At 38.6% G+C, this 12,434-nt stretch overlaps 1 pseudogene; it reads right to left on the bottom strand.

Annotated features, from left to right (window-relative positions):
• LOC124975590 (inhibitor of growth protein 1-like) overlaps positions 1–11,764 on the bottom strand; it is a 55,471-nt pseudogene extending 43,707 nt beyond the window's left edge.
• Positions 11,765–12,434: the final 670 nt, after the last annotated feature.

The raw sequence follows: 12,434 nt of genomic DNA, 5'->3' as shown, positions 1-12,434 counted from the left end.
ACACACTCTCTTAAACAATCCCCTCTCCTATAGTTCTTTTCTTTTCTTTTTCTGTATTTAGTTCTAGGAATGAATTCAGGGGTGTTTTACCACTGACTTATACCCCCATATTATTAATTAAATAATTATTTAATAGAGACAGGGTCTCAGGTGCTAAGGCTGAAGGTGCTGTGATAGTTCTGCTTTAGCTTGTAAAATCACTGGGATCACAGGTGTGTGTCACTGTCGCCAGCTCAATGCCCTGTTTCCCTCCACTTCCCTGTATTTCATTCAGCTATGACTCCATCAATGGAATAATCTACTGATGAAATCTGAGTCCCCAAAAGTCTACTTATGAACATCACTGCAATGGGAGTCATACTTTCAGCACAGAAGACTTTGGGGGATATTCCAGATTCAAACTGCAACAAGGAAGGACTGGGATCATGTCCCAGGACCACACTGGGGAAGCAGCAGCCTTGATTGAAGAAGTTGAAGAAGATGTCTGAAGAGGTGAGATTCAGCAGCATGGAATCTGCAGTGTGCAGGAGGAAGTGATTTCCTGTGGGGGAGCCCCAAGGTGCCCTGAAATATAAACTGGCCTTTGTGCCAGGAGACAGGGTACCAGGCATGCTAGCAAAGAGACCAGGAGTTAGAAAGAACTGGACTGGTGCAGCAAAAGTGGTATTTGCCTGGAGTCCCAGCTACTCAGGAGGCTAAGAAAGGAGGATCATGAGTTTGAGTCCAGCCTAAACAATTTAAATAAATTAATTAATTAATATTAATAATAATAAAAGATCTATCACTCAGTGGTAGAGTGTTCCTGGATTCAATATACAGTTCCACAGAAAAGGAGAAAGGAAAGGAAAGGAAAGAAAAGGAAAGAGAAGGAAAGGAAAGGAAAATAAAAAGGAAAGAATCCAGTTTTAGTGGTGCATACCTATAATCCCAGTAACTCAGGAGGCTGAGGAAGGTGGATCACAAGTTCAAGATCAGACTAAGCATTTTAGTGAGGTCCTAAGCAACTTAGTGAGACCCTGTCTCAAAATAAAAAATAAAATATAAAATTAAAATATAAAAAGTGGAGTGAAAATCATCCCTGGTTTAATGCCCAGTACTGAAAAAACAAACAAAAAAACCCTCTGTATTATGTATAATTGTAATACACCAATAAAATATATAGGGAAAAAGGAAAGAAATAAATGAGCAACTAAGATGGATTCTAAAAGGCAATAAAGATTTTATTCCCCTAGCTCTCTGGCCATGTTAGCTGCTGCAGTTAGGTTGGGGGCCCTTCCATAACTAAGGGAGGAAGATGGTGCTGCAGAGAAGAACAGCAAATCTCTGGAGGTCATCAACTCTAGGGCCCTGCCTTTAATGCAAACTAAAAAGGATGCACTGTGGTACAATCAGACTCTGAAGATGGCCAGACTGGGAAAAGTGAAATAAACTGATCACCTCACCAACCATTGTCCAGCTCTGAGGAAACCTAAAACATGCCATATTGGCCAGAATTGTGGTCCTCACCACAGTGGCAATAACAGAGAATTGGGCACAGCATGTGGGAAACACTACAGAGCATGCAGTCTGTCATTGATCCAGATGATTCTGATAAGGTTAGAAGCAAGCCTCAAATCTCAGGGATTCTTCAGATTCAGGGGAAAGGCCAGCTATAGAACAACTTAGAGACCAGTAAGATATGGAGAACCAGCTATAAATTCCTTGTTTTTATGGCTTTGGGGATTGAGCTTCATTCCTTGTAGGCAAACACTCTGCCACTGTGCTTCATCCCCAACACTTTATACTTTCTTTCTCACACACACACAAATAAAAAGAAAACAGAAACAACTTGAGACAAGGTCTTGCTAAACTGTCCAGGAGGACCTCAAACTTGCAATTTCCCTGCCTCAGCAACCTGAGTAACTGGAATGATAGGCATGTGCCACTATGCCCAATTGCTGAAAGTTTTAAGTCAGGAACATGGTGGAAAAATGTAAATATTAGAAGCTTATTAGTCAATACAGTAGGAATTGAGAAGAACTGAAATTTTGGTAAGAACTCATAAAATGGGAGAAAGAGCAGAATCCATTCTGATTTTCAGGTAGGCAGCAGAACCAGGCAGGTTACAGAGTTGAAAAATAGCTCAGAAACAAGACAAAGTAGAATCTGCTAGCCTGCAAGTTTTAGTTTTATACTGAAACATGATCTTTCTCTCTACAGCCATGACAAATAATTTTCAAAATATGCCAGTAATCCATTAATGTGCATGTATGAAACACTCAGACTCTTAATTCCTGACTGGTATTTAAGATATACAACTGTAAGACAAACACATACAATTTTCTTATTGGTACTGGGGATTAAACTCAGAGGCACTTTATCACTGAACTACACTCCCAGTCCTCCCACATGTCTTTTTTCAAAATTTTGAGAGAGGATCTTACTAAGTTGCTTATGGCCTCACTAAACTACTGAGGCTGGCTTCAAACTTACATTCCTCAGCCTTAACCTCCCAAGTCTTTGGAATTGCAAGTGAGTGCCTCTGTCCTCAGCTAGACAGATGTCTATGTAAAAACAATGCATAGATGGTTTTAAATTTTTTACTGTTAATGTTACTAGACTGAAAGGATCTTGAATCATATTTTGAATTTTTTATTGTATTTTGATTCTCTTCAGTGACAAAACTTAAAACTCCTGACCCTAAGCACAGTTTTTAGTGGTGTCCTCAAAGAGTTTTTACCAAGATTGTGACTAAACATGAAGGTAGTGAGAGTGAAGGAACATTCTTGTGCATCTGTGTTTCAGTTTGATGATCCCCAAAATAAATAACCTCCTTGACTTCTTGTTTGAATATCCACCAGAGATTTCATGCTTTTATTCTTGGAAAATAAACAATTACCTGTCCTCTTGCAGAGAGACTGAGCCACTGGAAAAGTTCTGGGTCATGAGTTGTGGGCAGAAGCAGGCATGCCTTGTCTAGGCAAGTTTACTTATGTGATGGCATAAGAAAATGCAAGAGAACAGGAATGGGGGCACATGCCTGAAATCCCAGTTATATAGGAGGCTGAGGCAGGAGGATCACAAGTTTGAGGACAGTCTTAGCAACTCAGCAAGAACTTGTCTCAAAATAAAATAAAAAAAGAGAAGTAATTCAATGTCACAGAACTTGACTGGTAGGCATGAGGCCCTGGGTTTAACAGCCAAGAGTGGGATGGTGGGTGATTTGGGCTCTCACATATGATCAAATCATGAAAGAGGCTTTTTGGTCAGGAGTCAGATGTTGTGAAGTCCCCACTATCCCAGGTGATGAGAATCCACTTCTGGAGATTCTGTGGATTCCATTTTATATTAGGGTATGAAGAAATGTGGTGAAAGTCAGAAACCCAAGATCTGAAGGTCCTACTTCCATAGGGAACTAAGCATCTCTCCACCCTGAGAACTTCTCACATGCTTGGGGACAGCACATCTTCCTGAAGTCTTCTCACTTGCTTGGAGACAGCACATCTTCCTGAGTTCTTCTCTCATACTTGGAGACAGAGGGCACATCTTCCAGCCCTTTGTCAGAAAGAGGTTTTGGAACTCAATGCATCCATTATCTTCTCTTACATTTCTAGCTGAGGAGGGAATAGGGGGCCACTATCATAAAAGGTTCACTTTCTTCCATGTCAAAAACTTGGAAACTTTTCCCAGGTGATAAATTACCTGCTACTGTGGTCAGATCTGGGTAGTCCCCAAAGTTTTTCTTTTGAAGACTTGGTCCTGAATGCATCAGGGTACAGAGCTGGGGTCTTCAGGAGGTTACTGAATCACTAGGGGTCTGACCTTATAATGAATTAATCCCCTGGTGAATTTACAACTTCATAGTCTATTGGAGGGGGTGGAATCTTTAGAGGTGGGGCCAAACTTGAAGAAATTTAACATTCAGGGTATACCCTTTAAAGCTATATTGGGCACCTGGCTTCTCTGCTTTTTGGCCACCATAAAGTGAGCAGTTTTACTCTGCTCTGGGCTCACTGCCATGTTCTGTCTTGTCATGGGCCCAGTGAAATGGGGCCAAGCATGACAATGCTTCTGAAACCAGAAGGCAAAATAAATCTTATCTTCTTCAAGTTGATTTACCTGTTATTTTGTCACAGCAGTGGAAAACTGACTAACACACCTGCTAAAATGGATGAAGGGAAAGGTGAAAGGTATAAAATAGAAACCTAAATTAAAACTTCAGAGGTATATCTCACCTGTCAGTCTTTTAATTAGTAATGGAGGGAAGCTGGGGAAATGAAACCTCTGCCTTTAAATTCAGCTATAACTTACCCTGGAGGTCCAACTTGCTTATAGGTGATAGTAAATTATTTTTAATTTCTTTGAAAGAATTTTAGCTTGAGTTTTTATGTGCAGTATAAATACAAATATTCCTGGAGGGAAATAAAACTGAGTTTATATAAGAAAAGTTTTGTCATGCACTCCATTATCATCTGGTCTTTTTAACATAGTCCTCAGCAAGTTCTGGGTCTAGTAAACACATGGCAGAACAAGGAAAGGAAAGGGTGGGTCACATGATGATGCAGACAGAGAAGGCATGTGTGACACTACAGAGGTGTGGACTCCTACAGGGTGTTTACTGAGGTGACTAAAAGGAACAGAGCATGTCCACCACACCTGCTGCTCATTATGCATGGACCTGTGGTTAGTTCTGGAAGCAGAGGTGGTGGAGCCCTGGAGTCCAGTCACTTGTGCTTCCTGGCCTGCTTTGTCATAGAGCCATGACCTTCAAAGTGAATATACTGCCCATGTATCCAGAAAGTTTGGTGCTGGACAACCTCTGTAAATATCCACTTGAAAGGATACAGAATTTAAAATACACTAATTTATTCACTATATTTTTGCTAAGAGATTGGCATTACTTAACCTAAGGTTTTCTTTAGGATTTTTTATTTAAAAGTCTCTATCCTAGCTTAATAATGTATTTGTTGTAATAACTTCTATTTTTAGTATTATTTTAGCAAACTATTCAATTTACTGGAATTTAAAAATATATATTATTTGAAGATCAGTTGATCTCATTCTTCATGGTCACTGTGCTTATCAACCCCTTCAGAACAGAGGGAATCTATAGTGAGAGTTTTCACTTCAGTGTCTGGCCTTATTACTGTGGATAAAAACTTGACCAGGAAAGATGGATTTGTTGACCAAGGATTTCATCATCTTTAATTCAGAATTCAAATGTGAGTTTAATTAAAAAAGGAACACAGAGTTCTGTCTTCTTGCTGCCTACTGCATTCACTCTAATCACCACCCCAGACTACTTTTCTAGGTTTTGTTTCTAGTATCCTCTTTATATTATTAGTTTTGGCTAAGATTGAACTCTGTTCTTTAAAAACAAACCACAAATTTCCTGTCACCATCACTCATTACTATTTGTGTCTCTAAATTGACCATTTTTATCATGTATGAAATTCAAAAGTTCTATAAAAATGTCCAATATTGATTCAGAGTTGAACTTTGACATGAAGCACTTCTGTGAAGCAATAGCATATTATCTGTACCATTAATAATATATCATGAGTGACTTTCTTTCATGCATTTCTTGAATACTAACCTATGAAGACAGGAACTCTCTCAGAGATTAATGGAAAACACTTAGTGTTATCTAGTGACAGGAAATATATACTGAAATTGAGTCTCCTTTAAAACTATTAATTTAAGCTGGGTATGGTGGTATATGCCTGTAATCCTAGCAAATAGGAAAACTGAGGCATGAGGATTACATGTTCAAGGTCAGTGGGGGCAAGTTAGTGAGACTCTGACTCAGTAAAAAACAAATAGGGATGGGGATATAGCTTGGTGGAAAAGTGCCCTATGTTCATACCCTAGTAATAAAGAAAACAAAAATTAAAATGTATATAAATAAAAAGCATATATATATATATATATATATATATATATATATATATACACATATTCAGTTGTTCTAGGAATTGAAACCAGGGCCTGCACATGCTAGGTAAGCACTCTAACCCTGAGTCACATCCCAACCTACTTACTATGGTTTTGATAAATTTAGTTTATAATAAATAATATCTTTATAGGTTTAAAACCATAGAAGAGTAATCATAATTTTAGTCAGAGTCATTTTCTTTATTATAGGCATTACATTAGAAATGGTTATTGTTCTATAAAAAGCTTAATTTGTTGATATTTTTGTTATTTATTTTAAGACAGTCTATCAACATTAAATCTTATATAACTTTCAAGGTGCAGTTAATAACCTCTCTGTAAAGCATAAGGGGCTAAGCAAATGAATTCAAATTTTTTTACTAGTACTTCTTAATTACATCTTGCATATAGCTTATTAAAACATGGTTTCCAAGACATGGGTCTTTTCAGACTCTCTACCTGCTGTTTCTCCTCATGCCCAGTACATCCTACAATGTAATACACATTTGTTTAATGACTCAATCAACTACACTTTTTCCTTCTTTGCCTGAATGTTTACATATTGTGGAAATTTCAACCCACTACTTTTTAACTGAGTGACCACCACCAGCAGGTGACTGTGCTAGGTTTTGTGCTACTGATAAACTTCTCTCAACTATTTGGACAGAAATGTTGACAAAAATTAAATGTGAACACAGCAGTCAGAGCAGCAATAACAAGATAATACAAGCAGGTGACATGAAAGAATACAAAGGATTGGCCATAACAAGTTTGAGATCAGCTAGGTAAATTAGTGGACCCTGTTTCAAAATTAAAAATACCCTGGGGATGTAGTCCAGGGGTAGGGTGCTCATGTAGCAAGGGTGAAGCCCTGGGTCCTATCTCCAGCACTATCAAAAACAAAGAAAAGAAGAAGAAGAAAAAGAACTGGTTAATTTAGCCTATGTGAATTTGACTAAATGAAGAATAAGTGGTATTGATGGCTTTAAATTTTCTTTCTCTTCTTCATGTCCTTCCAGTTCTTAGACTATTTAAAAAATAAATTTTTAAAAGAATGAATTCTGTACACTTTAAATATAATTTGTCTAATTTAATACCACTTTAACATACAATCAGGAACTTGTGACTTCTCCAGTGAGCAAAGGGATTATCTGTACACTTTTTTTATTAAAATGACTTAGCCAGCTGAAGAGGAAAAAGCAGATGTAGGCATCAGCAGTGGCTAACATCCTTTATCAGGCAAGGTATTTTAAAGTAAATTCTCACATACTGAGAAACAAGACTGAAAACAAGCATGTAAATGTCTTTGATAATGTATTGTCAGATGAAGTAATAAGGAGGGACTGCATTATGTATATTTATCACATATGCAAATATACTCTGGCTTAAAGTTATTTGAGTTATATTTATCCAATTAAATATAAACTGTACGAACACATTTTATTTATTTATTTATTTGTTTAATTTATTTTCTGCAGTGCTGGGGATTGAACCCAGGGCCTTGTGCTTGTGAGGCAAGCACTGTACCAACTGAGCTATCTCCCAAGACCAATTTTTATTTTTAACATTAAACATGGCAGAAATTTCTGAAATATTCACTTAAGATTAAATGATTTTAGGAAAGTATATTGACATAATTTATTTTCAATTGTAATACAATCCCTTAGATTCCAATAGTTACTGAATTTAAGCAGCTAAAAACAACATTTGGATTAAACTTTTTTGCTCTTCAGTATTTTGCAGTTAATACTGTTTGTGCAGGAAGTGGTACACTGCAGCAAAGTGTGTATATTTGCACTTGTTATGTGTCTTGCAAGGGTGATATTCACTTAGAGTCCAGGTTGCTATTTCTAAAGACTTTTTGTAAAATAATATTACATAAACATTGTCACCTTTTCTGAAAGTGTTAGCGAGTTTCAGATAATACAGTTACAAAATACTTGGAAACTACAGAAGTCTGCTATCACTTGGTATTTTGGTTGAGCAGTTTCAGAAGAAAAAAAAAAAAAACAAAGAACACCTACTAACAGTCAAGACCCAGTACAGCTGCCATAATGAACAAAGTTCAGGGCAGTCTTCCTGTGGGGAGAGGACTGCTTCTGTCATCTTCTCAGTCACATCCACAAACACACAAGACACACAAACACACACCTGTCACCAGGAAACATATGCAGCAATGCAACAACAGCAGGCTGGGACCCAGAGCATTAAGAAAGGTTCACAGAGCAAGAAATACTGCAGTATATTCCTGAAAAAAGAGCGCAATTTCCTCAGTCATTAGAGACATTGTCTATATTTGAAATGGAGTATTTTTGCAAAAACACACCTATTTTCTGCTCAGTCTCTTATCTGTGAATCATATATTTTATATGAAAATAAAATGCTTGACAGTTTGTGGTTTCAACTAATGGATCTGCCTTTAACATATTATGAGAATCATGCAGGTCTTCACAGCCTAATACAATTATCATCTTTTCAACAAACTAATTTTTTTAAATTAATAAGGAAATGCTGATGTGCTGTTTTTGTTTTCAAATAGAGAAAAATTAATACATTGAAGATAATTCTTTAAGAAGTAGTAATTATTTCACATTTTGATATTGTTTTATTTTGGGGGCTGGGAAGTGGTTAGAAGTGATGTAGCAACTGAAACAGTACAAAGAAAACTGCATAATAAACCAGTTGCACATTTAGTAGGATATTAACTTCAGGTTTTTGCTAGACACTGTGGAAAAAATGAGAGACATGAAACAAACTCAGTTTGATTCTACAAATCATGATAGAAACCTATTACATAGCACAGGTGGTAAAATTACTAAATATTAAAAAAAAATAACAAGCTGGTGATTAAGCTCAGTTGGTAGAGTGATTGCCTTGCAAGCACAAGGCCCTGGGTTCAATCCCCAGCACCACAAAAATAAATAAATAAATAAATAAGTAAATAAATAAATAAATAAATAAAATGAAAAAGAAGGTGTCAGGAAGGTACTAGGTGTTTTATGGCAATGGTGGCAACACATGGAGACCTCTAATACTTGAGGCTGAAGAAAATATGGCAGTGTTAATGTCATGCCTGCAGGAGGCATGAACCCAAAGGAAGATGACAACAGTTTTTATGTTGAAGATGGTAAATTCATTGAACATTGGATGAATGGCTTATGCAGTTAATTAACAGAGTTTTCATGATATAACAAGGTTTCTGCTTACACAGTACTGTCAAAAGAGTGCCAAACATGTATAGCACACCTGGAGTATTTTCTGATTAATAATAAAATTCTTCACCCAGTATGAAGAATTAGAGCCAGTGTTTCCTCTATGGCTAGGACCAGACTTGCTCTAACAATGGATGAAGAACTCGAGGAATACATTATCCATGGACCATCGACATTAAACTCTAACTAGATCTCTAATTCTAGAAGATAAAATAATTTAAATTACCATTCAACAATGGGTATTAATATTGTAGCAAACAATGGGTATAAAATATTTATATTGTAGCAAACCTTGTAACAGGCTGTAAGGAGAAAGAGTGGAAACATTAGGAATGCATTCACTTTTATGGGTTACAAACAGTAGCAATACACATACACAAGAATTTAATGCTGAAAGTGTTAAATGGAGACATAATCAGAAATGGTCTGAGGGTGAAGGTGGATGGTCTCCTGAGATATGTGTACCCAGGAAGATAAATAGCTTAATTATTTGCAGTTCAACTATCCTCATAACACTGGCACTTTTTACTAATAAAGTACATATTAGTAGCCTTATTAAAAATAAAGTAGTGGTTGGAGATATAGATCAGTTGTAGAGTACATGCCTCCCATGTAAAAGACCCTGGGTTAAATCCCCAGCACAATAAAAAGGAAAAAGAGAAAACAAATTGTGTTTAATGGTAATTTATTAGAAATCTAGTTGTGAAAAAGTGCTATAGCAGAAAGGAAAAAGAAAATATGTGAAGAAAGGAAGGCAAGTCAAAAAAGATGTTCAATGACTTTCACCCTCTTCCTAACTTAGATTAGTATTTGTACTTAGTTTACTTATGGTAAGATATTTTCATGTGCTACAATTTCCACTTGGAAGAGCAGAAAACTAATCCTGTAAAACTGTTCTGCAAGTCGATCAGGAGTGCTCCAGGCAAAGGCAAGAGAGCAAAAGATGGGACTACATGAATCTGTGACCCATAACTACACTACAGAGTCTGATGAGTAGAGATTTGCATAGTTCAGAGTCCTGGGCATGCACTCATACCTTAGACTCGAAATGATGATGAGCTGAACAGTTGGCCGCCTTACCTGCAATTTGGTTCTTAACTTATTTTGTTTTGAAGTTTTACCTTGCTACTGTGTCCTTTCTAAACACTGTGTACATGATCATTTTCCATGAAAACCAGTAACCTCTTTATCAAGAGTGTTCTACTTCTAATTTACCTTAGGAAACCAGTAAGGGAAGTCTTCAATCAGGATCAGTATTGGCAGTTCTTTCCTAGCTGTCTGATTAACATGCCATTCTTTCTCTCATTCTCAAGTCTTTCCTTTAGGTACTGTGTTGCAGGATGCTTAAGCACTCTAAGAGTGCACAGCATCTTCAGTTTGTCAAGTGTGATGCACTCATTGACTGTTCAAAGTTTCATCCCCCAGTCAGGCCAAGGTCTCAGGGAGCTGAAAGTTTACATTCAGGAACCCGAGGTGAGAGGCTCAGGCTCAGGAACTGCCTACCATTAATATGGGGGGCAGAACTTCAGGAAGGTATGTGGACACTTTTTCTAAAAAGTGTTTAATTCAAACCTATAATTTGTAGTTCCTAAAATGTTGATCCATAGTACACGTCATCTCACACATGCGACCAGTGAAAACGAAAGGCCAAGAGAATCACTGCCCTCCCAAAGAAGGGAACTGCACCTTTTATAGCATTTCTTGAAAATATACATTTGACAATTCATACACCTCAACATAGGCAGCAATGCAATACACACATGGGCTGATTCTGCTCTACTAGAGAATGTCCATAAACTACCTCTTATAGAATTTCTTTTTTTTTTGGACTTCTGCAATGCTTTGCCCATCATTTTCTCATTTCTGCCCTTACAGATGGTACAGTACCACTTGTCCTGTGGCTTGTGACTGAGTTCCAAGTAGGAGAAGTAGAACCATCTGGTGGGAGCACTTGCTATTTCCACAAGGTATCATTTCTCCATAGACCACCTGATTGCAGAGAGAGTATGTGGGCTAATTTTCATCACTGGGAAGGTTTGCAGGGTTTGCTTCCTTCTGTGCTTTGGTCACGAAGCCTGTTCTTTGAGGTCTTTGTGTTCTTTTCCTTGGGTGTTCCTGAGGTGACATCATCATGGTCATGATTATTATTAGATACATTCATCATTGATTCACATTGTTGAGTGGCCACAGGGTATCCTTGTAATTTGGCTTTTCTGCCTGTCAACTGTCTTGTTCTTTGCCTTCTCTTGGCCAGCTTTGCAGCTGTTACCAGTGGTGTCCTTGATCTCTTGAGGTGTCTCCAAGAGTTCCACATGACTGTCCACTTGTCTGGTCTCACTCTCTGCCAGTTCCACTGTCTGACTCAAGATTTGAATGTTCTCAATGTCCAGGTCCTGGCTCCAAATCAGGGATGTCTGGATGCAGCACAGCACTCAAAATTTTTGGGCACCATCTGTCTCTCATTTCAATTTCTCAGAATGTTCATCCTGTTCTTTCAGGATTTCTTGGCTTTTCACTTTGAACTCCTGCATCACTGAGACATTTCTCTTCAGGTGTAAAGGCAGAGAGTCGATGAAGGCCAATTAATCCTCCATATAGTTCACCAGGTGGATCTGCTTCCTGTTGGCATGACTCAGCATGATTCAGAGTGAAACCCCCTCCACTCTGTGTGGCTCTTTGCTTTCTAGAAGCACCACTCCCCCTAAAATCAGATCTGCAAAATGCAGAGCTCTTGCTCTCCCATGACCCCTGGCTCTCGCAGGAATCCTGCCAATCCCACCAGCAGTTTCATCTGACCAGGCCACAGTACCCAGCATGTACTAGTGGGACATGGAGGAGGGGTTCACAGATGAACCCCCACTTGTTGGGCACTGTGCAGGGTGAAGGAGGCTCCCAGATAAACCCTCACTGGTCTTGTATGGTGTGGGGGTAGGCAGGCAGGTCCTAGTAGTGCCCACCCCAGAGAGAGGGTCGAGGGTCGAGAGTCAAGGGCCCCTCACTGCCACACCAGAGGAGGGGGACCCAGCCTGGTGGGCAGAGCTGCACTTGTCCCTTCAGTGGACACTTTAAAGTGACCCCATCATGGGAAGGCCCTGAGCACTTCAGACCCTTTAGCAAGCACCCTCTAAAAATGCCTCCTGAAATTCACCCTACAAGGCATTGTCCCTGACCCAGGAACTTAATACATCTGGCACCAAGAGTCCCCGTCACTGGGGCGTGGTGGGGATGGGGAGGTGTCTGCATCCCCAGGATCTCCACAGAGACTCTCACCAAACTGAGTCACTTTGCCTGCTCACCAGTGCCCAAACA

Source organism: Sciurus carolinensis, unplaced genomic scaffold (assembly GCF_902686445.1).
Source record: "Sciurus carolinensis unplaced genomic scaffold, mSciCar1.2, whole genome shotgun sequence".
Classification (NCBI taxonomy): domain Eukaryota; kingdom Metazoa; phylum Chordata; class Mammalia; order Rodentia; family Sciuridae; genus Sciurus; species Sciurus carolinensis.
Note: the sequence above shows the minus strand (reverse complement) of the source record. Positions and strands in the feature narration are given on the sequence as shown.